Here is a 17,782-nt window from a genome sequence, read left to right as displayed (position 1 = left end):
AGGAAATCTCCCCAATAAACATATAGATGAAAGCTTACAGTCAGAGTTCAGTTAATGAAAAGATTAAAACATAGAAATAATATTGGTTGCACACCTATGTTTGAGAACTGAGCTACCCACCACAAGTGCTCTGGTGATGGAGTCACCAACTGCTCCATGTCCATCTGGCTCTTTGTCTAGGTGCTTTCCTTCCTCAAAAAGTCCACCCACTTGTCTTGCCATCCTTCAGGTCCAGCTACAATGCCAAGTCCTACACAGCACCCAAGGTTCTCTTGTCTTCTCACTTCTGCCTGTGCCACTCAAATCCTAAATTATATTCCTCCTCGTGTAAATGGTGGCATTTTTCCCTGTGACTTAGATTCACCAATTAGAGAGTGAACTCACAGAAAGCAGAGTGCATGACATCACTGTACTTCCCCTCTCCTTAGAAGAGGGCTAGACCCACAACAGACACTCTAGGTTGACAGAATGAACAGACCACTTCTCAGAGTATGGGGCCCAAACTTGAACTCAGAAAGTGCTCTTTGGAAATCAGCTGGGTGGCCCTGACAGACACACTCCTTTCCTCAGGAGAAGCTGGGCTGTTGAGGACCCCAGAGACTGGTAGGAATGCTGCAACTCAAATGTGGCATTGGGGGAAATGTCATTGCCTTACTCCTTTAATTGCCCAGAAAGTGAAACCATAGGCAGACCTCATCTGCATACAGTCAGACTGTTGGCAAAGCCACCAGCGATTTCCACAGTAAATATTTAAAGCAGCTTCTCGAAGACAGATCTAACCAACACCATACTAAAGGACCTGCCTCCCTTTCCTCCCCACTCCACAGCTCCAACCTCCTGTCTGAAACAAAGACTCCAGAGACACCTTATGCATTCATGCCCCTAATCGAGGCTCCAAAGAAACCTCCAAGATAGAACATGTGCAGGCAGACAATAAAAACTTCAAAAAAAAAAAAGACCTGAGAAAGAAAGAGATTCATACCTCTGATGACTGCCCAAAACATGAAGGGGTAGCCCCTCTAGTTGGAGGGCACAGCAGTCAGCCTGGCTATCAGGAAGCAGGTACATCTGCCCACAGGCACGTAAGGCTGTGCAGGCAAGGCCTCCTCCTCCTCTCTCTAATGGGTCTATCACGGCCTGTCTCCTGGGAATAAATCTCCAAAACACTCAACTAAAGAACAGTCAATGATGTTTAACTGAACGACATACTTTGTGTCTGTATTGGTCAAAGGATGATGATTAACAACCATGATAGGCTTTCTCATTTATTATCTCATCAAATCCCACAAAGACTCCAGGGCTCAGAGAAAGTGGGCAGAGTGAGGGCAGGGACTGCATCTGCCTTCCTCACGCTGCATTCTCAAGGCCTGGCCCCATGTCAGCATTCGATAGACAGTAAATACTAGCAGAAAAAATAAACATTTCATTTTAGTAATGAGGACATCTTACCTCTCTAAGCTTAAATGACTCATCCAAGGTCACAGAACAAATTAGGAAACTTGAGTTCAGGCCCCTTATCTTCCATTTTACTCCAAGTCCTATGTTGTTATATCCTCGGAGCCATGATGGATGAGAAGGAGAAGAACACTAATGGTGATATCAGCAGCTAATACACTCAGCACTGCTTATGTGCAGGCCCCATGGAAAGTTTTCTCATGTAACTCATATAATCCCCGCAACAACAGGTCCTAGAATTCTCTCATATTACAGATGAGGAAAATGGGGCCCAGTAGTCTGAATAACTTGGCCAAGGTCACTAGGCAAGGAAGAGGCAGAGAGGCCATAACACTGAGAAGGAACCAAATAGTAGCTACACAGATGTACATGAGGCTATTTGGGTTCGAATCCCCACTGGGCCTTAATTTAAGATCCTGGGCTCTTTCTCCTACTCTATTCTGTTCTCCTCTTGCCAAAGGCCATTGTGGTCCAAGATCCCTAGGGGGAAAGCTCCAGCAGTGTCTGCTGCTTGGGGAGCCCACACTGGACATGATGTGAGTGCTGTGGACATGGTGTGTTAGAGCCAGAAGTTATCATAGAGTGATGCTTCCCCGACTTCACTGTGCTGACCAACCAGCTGGAGAGCTAGTGAAAACACAGATGGCTGGGCCCCACACCAAGGGTTTCTGAGCCAAGGGGGCTGGAGTGGTGCCTGAAAATCTGCATTTTTAACAAATCCGCAGGTGATGCTGCTCCATCTTTGAGATCATTTGAGCCAAACCTCTTGTTTCACTGATCTGGGACCAAAGAGGCTAATTTGCCCAAGGTTACCCAGCATGTCAGTAACAGAGTTGGGACCAAGTGTCAGGACTCTTAGTTTTCGTTTTGTTCCCACTGTACCGGGCTTACTTTAAAACACCAATCATCGTAATCATTTTACTACCTACAACTCCTTTTGAGTACCAAGTGCCTTTCCTATTTCATCTCCTTTACCTTTACAATCACCCTCTGAAGTTGAAGGGGGTGGTCACAATTTATGAAGGGAGAAAGGGTCTAAAAATTAACAAGAACAACAAAAATTGGCTCAAGATCACAAGCTATGGGGTAAAGCTAGAGTCTACCCAGTTCTGTCCAACCCAATGCTGTTCCTCCTTAGGGCCCCTCAGCCCTCAGAAGGGGAGCTCTTTCTACCAAGTGTCGAATGCAAAACCCCACATACCACTGAGCTTCCAGGAAGTAGGGGCTGGAAGACTAGGGTAGAATTAAGATAATAAAACAGTGAACAACTATTTTTTAAAATATTTTAAAAATTATGTCCAGGAGGAGAGCTAGAGGAAAGGCCCCTGAGTCCCAACCACTCAAACACTGCTTCTCCTCCTCTTTATAAAACCTCTCAGGGGTTGAAGGCCTAGATCTTTGTGTCTGACACCACAGCCCTGAAAATTCTGTGCCCAAGAGCCCTGGCTCTCTGCAAACAAAATTAATAGCCTGCAAACTCTGATTGGGTGTTTATAATCTATAAAGCAGCCCATAAAATGACATCGTGAGGACTGATATTTATTCTCTCCCACTGATTTCTACTATAAATTTGCTTAATGAGTCAAAATAGTTTCTTTTACTATGCACCTAGGCACAGAGCTCATCTAAAGACAGAAACATCTATCTGAGTTGTCCAGAGCTCAGTCCACTGCCAGCAGTTCTCTGGTCAGTGGGACACAGCAGGAACCTGTGAGAAAGCTTTGGAAACCCAAAAAACCCACCGCCTCTACAAACATGTCTCAGTTGCTGCTGAATTGTGGGCTCTGTGCTAGGTCTTGAGCAGTAGCCAGGAAGATGGGGATGATTTCTGCCCTTGGGGACCTGGTGAGTGGTTGGACAAAGGAGAAAGAAGAAAGATAGACATTAAACATTAAACAACAAAACTTTCATGGGTAACATATGATAATTCACAGGTGCTACAAAGGAAAAGTAGACCAAGCAGTGTGGTGTGGAATGAGAACAGCCATCCTGGTCTGCTAAGAGATGATGCCCATGAAAGACGAATAAGAGAGAACTAGGAAAAAGGTGGAGGACGTGAATGGAGAAGGGTGACATTCTCAACAGAGGGTCCACATGGCTAGAAATCAGTTGTGTTTTGTTTTTAAGTTACATTATGAGTAGCACATAGAGAACGATAAAAGTTTAGCAGCAGACAATCCATGATAAGGAGAATGAATTTTCTTCTATGAACAATGGGACAAGTGAAGGGTTTCTAAAAGAGAATTAACATGATCAAAAAACCATCTTAGAAAAGTCCTCCTGTCCACTTTGGAAGAATGAATTTGATAGAGAAGAAGTACCTAGGAGGAAATGTGAGCAGATTTTTAGGCCATAATTTCAGTTGTCAACACAAGAGGGGATAGTGGCCTGAAATAGGTGAGAAGCAAATGGACCACAGTAACAACAATGAAGATGGACAGATTAGTGCTGTCAGCCTCAGTGTGGGTTTTGCCGGTACTCAGCATAACACCAGGCAGGGCACCGAGGGCATGTACAAGAGCTAAATGGTGATCATTCACTGACTCAGCATTGAATCCAATCTCATTAGCCAGGGTCACAGCTGGAAGCCACTCAATAGCCAGTGTTGGTACTAAGTCAAGTGACCACCTAGCTAGGCCACCATGCACGAATGTGGCAACCCTAAGCAGTGTTCAAGCCAGGTGGAACTCTCAGCTTACAAAAAGACATATGAGGCAGAACCTCCTTCCTTCTATTTAACCCCAGCTCTGCTATTGCCTCAGGTTCAAAATTCATCAAATGAGGGGTCCAAAGAAGGGCATGGCCCTCTGCAATTAGTGCATTTCCCAATAGGCTGTGCAGGGCTCTAGTTTTATATGGCTCATCCAAAGCCAATATCTGCCAGCCTTCAGAAGTTTCTTCCTCTTCTAAGTTCCATGTACATATGGAACTTATCTATCCATATCTATCCTGCTTAGATTCAATTTGGAACCGTAATCTGTACTGTCTTTATTGCTGCCTAATAATTGCATGTTCATTAATCACATTTCTCAAGAAGACTTTGAACCACTAGAAGATAAACGCAGTATGCCTAAGATTGTGATGCCACAGTGGGGTGCCAATTAAATATCAGAAAATGGAGTTGGTTGACTTGAGAGAAGAACATCTAAACTTAGGAAAGAGGGAGATACCAATGGGACTATGGTGAAGCTAGTTAAACAAGGAAGAGTAGGGGGATGGGTTCAGAACACTGTGTTATGCACAGTTGTCCTCAAGTATTAGCCAAGGTGGCTGTCATTGCCTCTGTGCTGAGTGATGGTGGCTTCCATGAGCATTTGACCTGAAAAGAGTTTCCCAATTAGATCCTGTTACTCATTTTCACACACTATCCGACCTAAATCCCATGCTGAATACAACCCAGATGAAATCACTAGCCATATTTATAGCACAATCACAGGCCAGTCCTTTTTTGTATCTCACCCACTATGGAAGGAAAGACCCTACTCTCTTACTCTCAAACATTAGCTTGGCTTACAGAAATACATTCCATTTCTCAGTGCCTGCTGTGATTCCAGGTAATTCCTCTAAGTGCACTATTAAATCCCAGCAGCTATTCCAGATACCAGGAAAGAAGGCAACTCCAGCTGCTCCCTTGTCAAAACTCAGGAAATGAAGCAAGCCAGCTGGCAGTTTCCTAATACTGAGTTGTGGCCAAAGTGGAAACTCAAGGGGTCACTTTTTGTGTGGATCTCTATACCTCCACACACACTCTTTTCTTACCCTGAGTGCATGCTGATGTCTAAGGCTGGAAGGCTCAAAACTATGGGCCATTTTCCCCTGAGATGCCCCACTGTGTTTATTCTTGAAAGCCCCATGGGAAGGGATGCAGAATTTATACTGAGCCCCTATCCACAAAGCAGCCTCAAGTGTTGGAGTGCTGCCTAAGGCCTCTCGGCTAGAAGGCAGCAAAGTCGGGATTTGAACTCTGGTCCCATGAGCTCCAAAGCACGATTATCCTACACTCTCCTCTATGGCTCTGGGAGCCATTCCATGCCCCTTACTCCCAAAGGAGCATGTCCATCTCAACAGTATTTTCCCCATTCGGGCAAACCATGTGCCAACCCAGTGCATAAATACCATTTTTATGACCAAAACTGTTTCCTTAATGAATCTAACATCAGCATCTTTGCACCTGCTACTTTCCTAAGGAAGAATTTTTCCATGATGCAATGACAAAATTTGCTGCTAGCAAAGGGGATCATAGACACGCATGCACATACAAACGTTTATCTTACAGTCTCTTGGCCTGAATAACCCCCACCAGAGGTTTCTGTAACCCAGGTGCTTCAGAGGCCGGCAGCAACTCCTTGTCAGCAGATCACGTCTGTCTAAGGAATTTCCATTTAAAGGCAAGTCTTACAAAAGCTAAGCCAAGTAAATTATCCAATCAACAGTAAAACTGTCACTCTCCCAACATGATGCTTAAAGTTAGATACCAACAACCCCCACCCCCACACACACACACACCAACCTCCATTGGAGGATAAGAAAAACATCAATGTTTTTTATTTCCCCAGTACTCTAGCCCTGCTGTGAGGGCTGGGATGGAACCTGGATGGGAGATCTCACCCACACTGACTGTCTGGCTTCAGTTTTCCCAACTGGTGTGTGCATTCTCAAAAAAAAAAAAATGTGTATTTTCCCCCTACCCACCTCTCCTCTGAGTGACTCAGCCAGCATGTGCAGGGGCAGGAGAGGTGCTACGCAGGATGGGGGCTGATTCTGTTCTAATTCCAGCTCAAGGAACAGCCATAGTCACAGGGTGTTAGACAAGAAGCCTAGGCTGCAGTTCAGGATACTGAGGTTCTAGACCTGTTGTTGATGACCGGCATGTCGTAGGGCAAGTCCCTATCCCTCTAAGTTTCCACATCTATGATTTTCAGGCTGTATGTTCTTTGATGGCTCGACTCAGCCAATAGCTCAACTGGCCGGGCAGAAACAACCATCCTTCTTTTCTCTTTTCTCCCGTATAAAGAACACAGGACATCGGGTTTGCGGGTTTGGAGCTGAGTCATGTTCACATACGATACTGGGTTTTCACTGATGTGTAGGATTCAAAAAGACATTGAAGACAAGGAGGGTAAAGGTGGCACAAACAAAGACGTGGAGGTAGCGATGTGCTTGGCATCTTTGAAGGAACTACCAGAGCTGTTACTTTAGATAGTAGGCACTGGTACAGCCAAACAGGTCTCTAAAATATTGAAATCTTTTTCACTGGTTGGCAAACAGCCAATGACTAAGCCCACGAATGCCCCTTCAGTTGCCCCTGCTGTTCCAGTCCCCAATTCCCGCAAACCAACCTAATGATCCAACAACTAAAGGGGTAATCCCTAAGGTCTTGATCCATGCCCAAACCATGGCACCCAGGCCAACCCAGAAAAGCATGGCACATTCGTTGAGCATCACTAAATGTCAGGTACCGTATTAGATATGTTTACATATATTACTTCCTTAAACTTCACACTAATCACTTTAGATAAAGAAACTGACTCTTAGAATATTTAAGTGACTTGTCGAAGGTCATTTTGTCTATAAGTAGAAATGGCGAGACTTGAACACTGACAACAGGCCCAAGATCATGCTCATTTCATAAAATTCCAGCTCCCTCTGAGTGGTTTTGGCTCATCAACAGACAAGCACTGGAGGCAGCAGGAGGAATTTGGCCCTGCTACTAAAAAGATGGCTTTAAGATCAAGACTTGTTAGATAGTGGAACAAATTATTGTGGGAGCTTATAAAATCATCTTTGCAGAGTTTTATAAACAAGAGGGATTCAAATAGGCCCAGAGGCAGAAGGATGGATGAGATGACCTAATATGACCCTTCTTAACCCATGAACTCTTTGGTCTCAAAGGAAAGTCTATTGATTTTTAAAGCCACAATTTAACTCCTAGAAGATTTGGGAGACTTAAATATGTCTGGAAGCAAAATAAACTTCTTTTTCCTCTTTCCCCCCAACTCCAACTCTTTATTTTAGATTTCTTTCTAGCAGGTCTGACGAGCAGAACCTTTTCGGGCAGAGCTACTGTCAGTTCAAAAGTTTAGTTCTGGGTCTACAGCCACGCTACCCTGAACAAGCCCGATCCCGTCTGATCTTGGAAGCTAAGCAGGGTCGGGCCTGGTTAATACTTGGATGGAAGACCACCTAGGAAGACCAGGTGCTGTAGATGTAAAAAAATTAAAAAAAAAAAAATAAGGGATTGTAAGATGACAAGGTCCTTGCAATCTGTGAGGTCAACCAAGGTTTGCCTTGCCTAAAAAAAAAAATAAAATAAAATAAATTTAAAAAGTTTAGTTCTGGCATCTGAAGACCAGAATCTGCTCAAAGCTGATCTCTTTCTAAAATAAGATTCTTAAATCATGTTAGGTGTCTCTGCTGAAGAGAAACTGGTGTAAAAAAGTAAAAAGAATGGCCACTTTGCTAAGCCTGTCCAATTTCTGTTATTCCTCCAGCTTTCCCTCTTGGCAAATAGGGTTACCGGTCCTAACACTCCCATCAGGGCCCAGCAGAGAACCAGAAGCAGCCCCTGTCAGAGGAGCTATAGTAGAGCAGCCTACTCTCTGGTTTCCATGGCAATAGATGATCCTTCTTCCCTGTCTCTTGGCTCCAGGGAAAGACAAGGACACAAGAGAAGAAAGTAGCAACAAAGGATAAGAGAAGTAGCAACAGGCCCCCTTCCCTTGTAGCTCAGACGGCTGCCACCTCCCTACATGTTGGTGGCTACAGCTCTCACTGACCTTGGGCCAGTCATGCCCGACTTCTGGATTCAACTTGTTCATCTGTAAAAGAAGAGAGCTCTTCTAGCAAAACCTTTCCAGTTCGATGCCCTAGGATCCAGTGGCTTGTCTAACCAGGCCAGTCATTGGGAATGGTCTTGCCTCGTCTTGCATTCCTCAGTAGTAAAAGGCATCGATAAGCATTGAATTCCACAGGACTAGAATCTATTTGCCTCTCTCAGAGACCCAAGCCTTATCCGCTCCACAAGTCTTCCTTGCAACAGTCTGTCCTCAAGGAGATCAACTCAGTGGGCCCTTCACACACATTTCCTGGGAGTGCCCGGGTCTCCTGGGGCTCACTGAAGCTATGGTATGACTGGTAAGCCAGAATGTCATGATACCCCATCCAGCCACTTACATTCTACCTTGCTGATGTCATTGGGTTCAACACTCAAATTCTGGTGTGTACAGCCCTGTTAAGTGTTAGCCCCTATTATGACTGTTCAAGTGAAGAAATTCAAGAGAGAACACCAAAAGAGGTTATTCCACTCAGTGTGGGGAGTGCTGGAGTGAGGTGCCTTAGGGGAATATGGGAGACACTCCCAAGGCAAAGGTAAACCCTGAGTAGAAGCAGGGAGCTGTGTTTGGGAAAGTATTTGTGAATGTGGCTGAGTGGTCTCAAGTGGAACAAAGGGTGCAGAATGAGGTGAGGGTAGAGAGGAAGTATAGAAACGTGGATGAAGAATGTCTGGAGGTTTATTGACATGCTGGTATTTCCAAGGCTAGATTAAGAAGAGAAAAGGGAGCTTGTGGGTTGGAGGTATAAGCCATATGCCCAGTGCTGGCTTTCTGGGGAGTGTAGGGGGACTGGAGGGAGAGGGTAATGGCTCTTACTAAAAGCCAGGTTGTCACTTAGCCCTCCCCATGAGCCTGGTCGGGGTCATATCTGTTTCCATTTTATACATAAAAAAGGAGCAACTCAGAGCCATGGAGTGATTATACCAAGTCATCCAACTGCTCCTTTCCAAGAGTATATAATCTTGCTAGACAATAAAATAAAGAATCATGAAAATATTAGCACATGATTCTAAACTGACATGTGGCTGCCCTCCCAACTGCCCTCAGAAGCCCAGAAGCTCAGGAAAGGTTAACATCAAATGGGACATCTGAGGATAGGATTCTCATTGTAAGGGACCATTAAGCAATGCCCAGCCCCACTCCATGCCCCTGGGTCCAGTATACCACTAACTCAACTAGGAAATGGCTAAACAGAGCATTTCCAGGGCTTGAGTCAGAAGCCTCCTTAAACCCTAGCAAAACGCTGGTCTAAACATAAGAAATCTGATTAGCTGCCAAAACTGAGCAATCTCATTTTATTAATCTCTGCAAATCAGACCAAAAGTTAAGTGTCCTATATAGGAAATTAATCAATACACAACAAGTAATTAGGGCTTCTGATATTCTCACAAGGGCCCAAAAGAGGTCAGGGCTTCCACAGCATTGCTAACCCTTGTTTTCTAGTATGTGTTCATTTTGAGTTTTTATTTTTTATTAAATGCAGCATGTTAAACTCTCTGCTACTGGACCAAGACTTTAGGGCCAAATTGCCCAGGAACACTGAGGAGAATGTGCTAGAGATAAAGTGCAAGGGTCTTCCCTCCCAAGAGAAACCCAGGATGAGCAGCTGCTAGGATCCTAAGAACCCACGGAAACCTAATCAGTGTCCCAATAACTATGAACTTGAAGATAGGGACTGTGTTTTACTTACTTTATATACTCTATATCACCACGATCTAGCATAGTATCTGGTACATGGTAAGTAATGAATGGAATGAATGAGCTAGTGATTAATAATAGATGATCTTCAGTCAGCCAAAAACTTTATCTGGGAGCCTGCTAACACATAGAATTTTAAACCCTAATACTACAGCAGTGATTTACATTGGAGTCACCGAATTTGGGGGTTGAAAGGAAATTTGAATGTAACCTAATCTGGTGTTTTTTAAATTGCAGCCCATTATTGGATCATGAAATTGATCTATCTAATGAGTCTTGACCATCACTTTATAAATGAAATAGGAATGGAATGGAATGGAATGGAATGGAATGGAATGTAGAGAGGTGGAGTGGGGTGGGATGAGGTGGGGTACGGTGGGGTGGGGTGGAGCAGAGCAGAGTAGATCATAATGTATCCCATGTAGTAAGGGTAAGAATAGATAAGCCAGACTTGTATTTGTGGGTATGTGTACTGGGTGTACACTGTCTTAATAAATCCAAAAGCCACTGATTTCACTGTCTTATAGTCTGCATCTGAGACAAATGATTTTTCAGCCTTTCCAGGCTCCTCTTATTATGGAAATAAATTTCATCTGGAAGCAACCTGTTCCACTTACAGACTCTCTGGCCGTGGGAATTATGTGGTTCAGAACACATCACATCACACATATACACACAAACCAAAATATGGTTTCATAAAGCAATATTTATTCTTACTGTGTATAATGACATGCACTATGATATTTTATCCTATTTCATTTTTTAATGATGTTAGCGATGACCTATTAAATAGATCTCACAAGCTACTAATGCATTATGGCCCACAGTGACACTGGATTGGATGGTATCTAATACTCTGAAAATGGCAGGATGAGATCTGAGAAGAATTTCACATCAATTCCATTTCTTTTCATTATGTTCAGCTACATGCCCGCATTAGGCTGCGTGGAAAGAAAAGTAACTGCTTGGTGAGCTGGAGCACAGCACAAAGGAGTGGTCACAGTCTCCTGCTTGTCTCTTATTGTCCCTGTGGGCAAGCTTATTGAGAAAGGGCTGTGAGTCTGGTACAGAGCACACTAATAATTACTGCAAATACATGATTATTCTTGGTTCTCTTGCTGATAACATAGTGGCCATAATGTGTTTCCTCTTAAGGTTTGAAAGCAGAAGCATTTCAAAGATTAAAAGTTAGAAGCAAAGTTTGAATAGTGATTTTTTCCCCCTAACCCAACTTGGAAAAATTTGTCTTTGGAGAACCAACCTAATCAAATAAAGTAGAATCAATTTACTGGAGACATAATCCAACTTGCATAATTGTCCTGGCTGGTTTACACCACAGCTGTTCACAATGACATGGTTCATTAAATAATGAAGTCTTCATCATATTCTCCTTCACTGGGCTGCAAGTCTTCTAACCCCACACCATCAAAGAAGTGCTGCCTTCATTAGTATGCAGTGGCACCAACTGCCACTGTGGTCATCAGGAGATTTATTTTTATGACACTATTAACTAGACATCATCAACTCCATCAACTAAAAGCTACTGTATTTTCCCCAGTGGAGAATCCCATCACCAGATAATCACACTAGACTGTGGGCTCCCTGTGGGCAGGAACCTCATCCCTCCATCTTTTTATTCCCAGTCCTCGGCAAAGTGCCTGGCATTTGGTCAGTGCAAGAAAAATGTCTATTGAATCTAGAAGAAAATATCTCCAGTATGGGATTCTTAAGGGCTTCACAAGAACAATACTTACAAGCCTGACAGCACCCTGGTTGCAATGAACATTTGGTCTCAAATCATATCCCCTTCTTTTCTGATTTGTTAATTTTCCACTTGACTGGACCAAATTGTCCAAGTTTGCATGATAGCAGACAGGACTCTCAAAATCCCCTCTGGCCAAGAGAAGCTTCAGCAATGCCAATTTTGATGATGTCTTCAAGCTCAGAGGCACACTTAACCCCTCCTGGTGGCAGAGAACCTGTGCCAATAGAGAATCCCATAAAAGAGGCCACGGGGAAGCCAGGCTGCTGAGAGATAGAAAGACTCACAACTGGAAGATTTATGGCTTAAACAATTTAGACCAGCTCACATTTATTCAAACACAGATGGCTGGCCTCATCTCTCCAGAGTTTCTGATTCAGGAATTTGCATCTCTAACAAGTTCCCAGGTTGATGCTGTTCCTCCAGGCACCTCACTTTGAGAAGCACTAGTTTAGACTGCTGATTACAAGCAAGGGTCTGGAGTCAGTTGTCTAGGTTGGAGCACTGAATTCACCACTTACTAGTCTGTAATTTTAGGCAAAAATTTAAACTCTCCCATCCCCATGACACCAAGTGTCAAACAAAGGCACCAAGAGTATCTTTCTCCTAAGATGGTTGTGAAGGTTCAACAGGGAATATCCGTTGCTTAGCAGGGTGCTTGTCAGATAGAAAGGGCTCAATTTAAGTTAACCACATAAGGAAGAATGGCAGAAATATGGTCTGGTGGAAAGACTGCTGGAGAGGAAAGCCAAATATCCATTTAAGTTCTAGCCTTGCCAACACTGCTGTGTGATCCTGAGCGAATGGCTTCCCCTCTCTGGGCTTCATATCCTCATTAGTGAAATGAGGGCATTGGACATTTTATAATGGACTGCGGGTAGCTTTAAGCTAGAAGTTTCCAAAGCCCTTTGCTCCCTCAGCATCATATTCAGTTCAGCTTCCCCTAAGGCTTCCCACTGCCAGGTCTGCAGCAAATAAGTCAAGACTGCCTCGGAATCATGTCTTGATTTCTTTGTCCCGGAGGGTCCTCACCTTTGGCTGTACCCACCTGACTCAGGTAATGCAGGCTAAGAGGCCCATTTCCTCAGCATTTCAACCTCAGATCCTTCTTGCTGAAACCCTAATGCATGCTGCCATAATTTCTTTGTGTCTCATTTGCAGCCAGCTCCACTCATGCCACTCATTGATATTCTTCTGTGGTTGCACTCTAGACTGGAAGATAAGCAGAATTCATGGAAGTGTTTGGAGGGGACAAGTGTGGTTTCACTGGGAGCGTTGTAGTCAAATGAGTACTGGAAGATGAGGCACACACTCTCAGAGGGAGAGGCTGGGCTAAAATTTTTCCAAGCCCAGTTTTGGGGAGGGAGGCCTTCAGAAGGGGTCTGAAGTCCAAATTCCACACTGAGAATACAAAACTCATTCCCCTCCCTATATTTTCATTAGCCCCATTGCAACCCACTGAACTAGCTTTCTGCTAACAGCTGATGACAGGAAAAGAGCTCTCTTTGGCACAAAACTGCTGTGCATTTTGCTTTTATCAGATACTGGCAAAATTTTCCCATCAAGGAAGATAAATTTGAGGTGATATTAATAAACCTCCAAATGCGGAGATCAGATCTGGCTGGCAGTCTGAATGATCCCATCAGCAGCGAGCCATTTCCAGCCTTGGGAGCCCAGTTTATGATTCTGTGGAAGGCAACATGAAGGCTGGAATCTCCCTGCATGGCTCTCCTTGGGGAATCTTGATCCCAACCGAGGCTCCAACCGGGGGTGCTCCCTCAGGCCCCCAGGTGAGTTAGGAGCTAAGGGAGGAGAGGCACAGACAAAAAGAGCCCCGAGTAAATGTCACCTATCATTGTTTTGTACCCAGAAAGTGCTAAGTGTTTTGTACCAGTCACCTCATTTAATTATCACAAGCTCGGGGAGGGAGGTACTATTTTTAGGGGAGGACACTCCATCTTGGAGAGCTTATCCATCAGCAATATCATCATCATCACATCGCTGACACTTACTGAGTGCTTTCTGGGTGACGGAGCTTAGGATTTTGCCTGCATTTTCACAACAATCCTATCAGTTAAGCTCTATTGCTATCCCCATTTTTGAGTTGGAACTTCAGGCTTAGAAAAGTTAAATGCATTGCTTGATGTCGCACAGCAAAGACGCTTAGCCTGTATTAAAATCCATGTCTGTCAGATTCTGAAGCCCATGCTGCTATGTGCTGCCCTCATTATGGGGGTGTTATAGGGCAATCTTTTTGGCATCAGAGACTGGTGCTCCTATGAGACTCTAATGCCTGATGATCTGAGGTGGAGATGAGGCGGTGATGCTAGCACTGGGGAGCAGCTGCAAATACAGGTGAAGTTTTGCTCGCTTTCCTGCTGCTCACCTCCTGCTGTGTAGCCCAGCTCCTAATAGGCCACGGACTGGTACCAGTCCGCGGCCAGGGACTTGGGGACCTCTGTTGTAGAGGAAACCACCAGAGAGGACCCTCTCCCTCTTTCACACCACCCACAGCTCTATGCTGCGACACACGGTTCACCTGTGGTTCTGCCTTCCCCTTAAGAAAGCAGTGTGCAGTTACAGGCCATGTCCTACTGGAGGCTGCAGCCCCAGCTTTCGGTGTAGGGCTTGGCACCTAGTAGGCACTCTTTAAATGTTTGATACACAAATGAACTGATGAGCAATCCTTACTCGTGTCCTAGTAGACTTTGCAAATGCGTCTCACTCTATTCTTTGAGAGAGCTAAAATGAGGCTCAGGAAAAAATGAATTGCAAAGTTCTTTAAGAGAGCTTGGAACAAGGCAGTGGGGACATTAAAGAAAAAAGAACCCAGTAAATCCTGCAGAGGGGAAAGCTGGGCTCCAAGGTTGCCATTAGCATGAGGCTTATAATAATATTAACAGCAAACCCTTCCTTACGCAGCACAGACACGTCTAAGTCCTCGAGTCCTTTACAGAGGTTAACATATTTAATCTTCACAGCAACCCATTTTGCAGACAGAAAAAGTGAGGCATAGAAAGGCGGGACACACTTGCTCAAGGGCCCGAGAGTTATGAGTGGCAGAACTGGGATTCAAACCCAAGCCATCTAGCACCAGAGCACATGCTCTGGATCTCTCCACTTCCTGCCTCCTAGCTGTTGGCTGCGTGCGGGGATGGGAGGCTCTCCAGGATCAGAGTGCTCCCTGAGAGTCCACCACACCAGGCCTCAAGCTCAGGCTGAGAAGAGAAAGCTCCAAAAAGCAGCAGCTGGAGGTTAAGTTCTGAGTAATTAACATGTTTATCCATCATTGCAGAATTGTTCCCCAGAGAATTCAAGTGTCATTTCACTGTACCTTTAATTCAGGAATGCTTTTACTGTGTCTTGCCAACAAATACTAAGTGGGGATGGGGGCTGGCAGCTTCTTGACAAAAAAATGGAGGAAGTGAAGTTTCTGCCCAGATCGGGCAGAGCATTACTACCCGGACTGTTCCCAAGGACACTGTGCTAGAGGTAAGGGGGCAATTTGGGTCTGCATCCAGGACCCTAAGACTGGGAGCAAATAGCCTGCAGCATCTGACTTAGAAATCACAGACAGAGGAAGAAGAGGGACTGGACTACACAGTCATTAGGTATGGGCGCTCTGGACCCAGGCCAGATTCTGTCCTGACTGTACCACTTACCAGCTGTGTCACCTTGGCAAGTTACTTCCTTTACTGCATGTATAAAATGGGGATAATAATACACATCTTCAGCTAAGTTCCTCTTAAAAGCAGTCCTGAAGGCCAAGACCTGGTACAAATAAATTATTTGGAAGATGATCCAGGGAAACCCCCTGAGGGGAAGGGAAGTAAGACAAGAAAGGAGGAAACCAACAAAACACATTGATGATGGGTTATTTTTTTTTTTCCTGCTGCAGGCAACTGGGGCTCAGTCACGTCACGCACCCTCCGACAGGGGTGTCCAACTGAGAAGGAGGGAGTCGGGTTATCTATTCTGCCAACGCACCCATAATTGCCAGGGGGTTAACTGCCTGGCACTTTAGGCCTGCCCCCTCTGCAGAGAAAGAGAACACCCTCAGGCAGGAGGTGGAGGAAGTCATCTGTGCAGATGAGGTCCATCTTCAGGTGACCATCCTTAGGATCCACCTTCAAGTGGCCTCTGGGATCGGCCATAGGTATATGGTGGGGAGGGGCACTGAGAGCACTGCTCCGGTGCAGGTAAAGTACTTGAAACAGTGCCTGATAACCAGGGAACACCCCACCCTAAGTGTTCTTTGCTGTCATGATGATGATGATGACAACAATTACTATTACTACTACCAGGCTCAGGAGGAAAAGAAGAAGACTGGAACCACGCATGGATAAAGAAGGCAATAGTTGATGGAATGCCTCTCCTCTCCTAGCAGCTCTGCCCCACCTCCCACCCGCTGTCTACCATGACTCAAAGGGGACAGAGCTGCCTCCCCTCTGCCCTGGGGGAGGCTTAGAAGGAAAAAACGACATATGAAAGTCAGTCCTGGGATAACATGCAGTAGATGGGGGAGCAGGGAAATACAGGGATTTCTAGATTGTTGGCCTCCTTACACTCCCATGTGAGGCTTTGGAGACCTGAAAATCAGAAGTCAGTTTCTGAATAAAAGTGCGTGAAGTCCAGCAATATGGATGAAAGGATATTAATTTGTTCGTTAAACAATATTTCACACCATCTGTCTCCCTGGCACTTTGCTAGGCACTGGGGGGTACAGAAGGGAACAAGATACTGCACATAGCCAGGGAGAAAGTCAAAAAGAGGGCAGAGAGAGGAAGGAGAAGCACGGGAATAAATGAAGAAACTAAATGACTCTTTGGGGAAGGGCGCCCAAGTGAGCTCTTGCCTATCCGATGTTGTTTGAGGCTGTCCTCTACGTGGTCTGCCACACCTTCCAATATGGATCCTCCAATCCCCCTCTTTGATTCATGCATTGATATAACAAACTTCTATATAGTTGCTATCTGTTCCCAGTAGTGTTCCAAGAGTTTCACAAAATATTAACTCATAACAGCCTTATGAGGTTTTACAGAGGAGGAAAAAAAGCACAGAGAGGTTAGGTAACTTGCCCACAGTCACAAAGCTAGTAAAGAGTACAGTATTTACAGTCACAATCCTGCTGCCTCTGCCCCTCATCCCCTCCAAAGCCTTCCCTGCCTCTCTGCCCTGCCTGAGCACGAAGCCTGCTGTGAGCACGCCCTCACTTGAGGTCTGGCAGCCCCAAAACATGGCCTTTGAGCCCCACATAGACAACCCCATTGCATTTTATATTCCACGTGCATGTGTTTTGTCTCTCACTAGTTTTTAATCTCCGTGAGAAGTGAGACCATATTGTCAATTTCTATGGATTCCCAGAACATTATAAATAGTTCAAAGTAATAATAACTCCCATTCATGCACGCAAATGTAAGCTCCATAAGAGCAGAGACCATTGTCTGTCTGTTTGTTCTCTGCTATATCCTCAGGGTCTGGTGGAGTGCCTGGTACAAAACAGGCACTTGAACTTTCTTGCTGATGAATGAAGGCGGAAACACATTTCCTTGGCACTCACTATGTGCCAGGTATTGTACCAGGAGCTCCGTATACACTATCATATTTTACCATTGTGGATGATAAAGGAAATGAATGAAGTCATGAATAAATGAGTAAAGGAGTGAGCGAATGGACAGATGTGTAGGTAAGTGAAGGAAGGCATTCCAAGGCCAGCATCCTGTCCATTACCCACAATACCCACTCCTCACAGGTGTTTCTCTCCCCTGCCTGCCATTCCCAGACCATGTCCTGGTCCAGGGCTCCTACACTGCCTTCTGCCTCTCAGCATATTGGTGGAGCCACTCTCCAGAGCCCAGTGCTCACCAGCATAGGCAAGAACGGTTGAGGAAGCTTTCTATATCTCGCTTTGAAGCAGTCGGTGCCTTTGTTTCCTTAACAGGTCTAGAAGTCAAGGCTGGACTGAGGAGAGTTACTATTTTGAGCAAGAACTCTAGTCCACCCCACGTCCTTCTCAGGTTGCCAGCCCATAGCA

General features: G+C 45.0%; 1 protein-coding gene and 1 pseudogene across 5 annotated transcripts in view; one reads left to right on the top strand and one right to left on the bottom strand.

The window, feature by feature from the left end:
• Positions 1-17,782, bottom strand: part of KCNMA1 (potassium calcium-activated channel subfamily M alpha 1) — a 686,137-nt gene that overhangs the window by 391,108 nt on the left and 277,247 nt on the right. The gene's annotated exons all lie outside the window — the stretch shown is intronic.
• Positions 7,545-7,663, top strand: LOC112482824 (annotated as a pseudogene).

The sequence above is a fragment of the Pteropus alecto genome, unplaced genomic scaffold (assembly GCF_000325575.1).
Source record: "Pteropus alecto unplaced genomic scaffold, ASM32557v1 scaffold155, whole genome shotgun sequence".
Classification (NCBI taxonomy): Eukaryota; Metazoa; Chordata; class Mammalia; order Chiroptera; family Pteropodidae; genus Pteropus; species Pteropus alecto.
The sequence above is the reverse complement of the archived record's forward strand: the minus strand, read 5'-3'. Positions and strand labels throughout refer to the sequence as shown.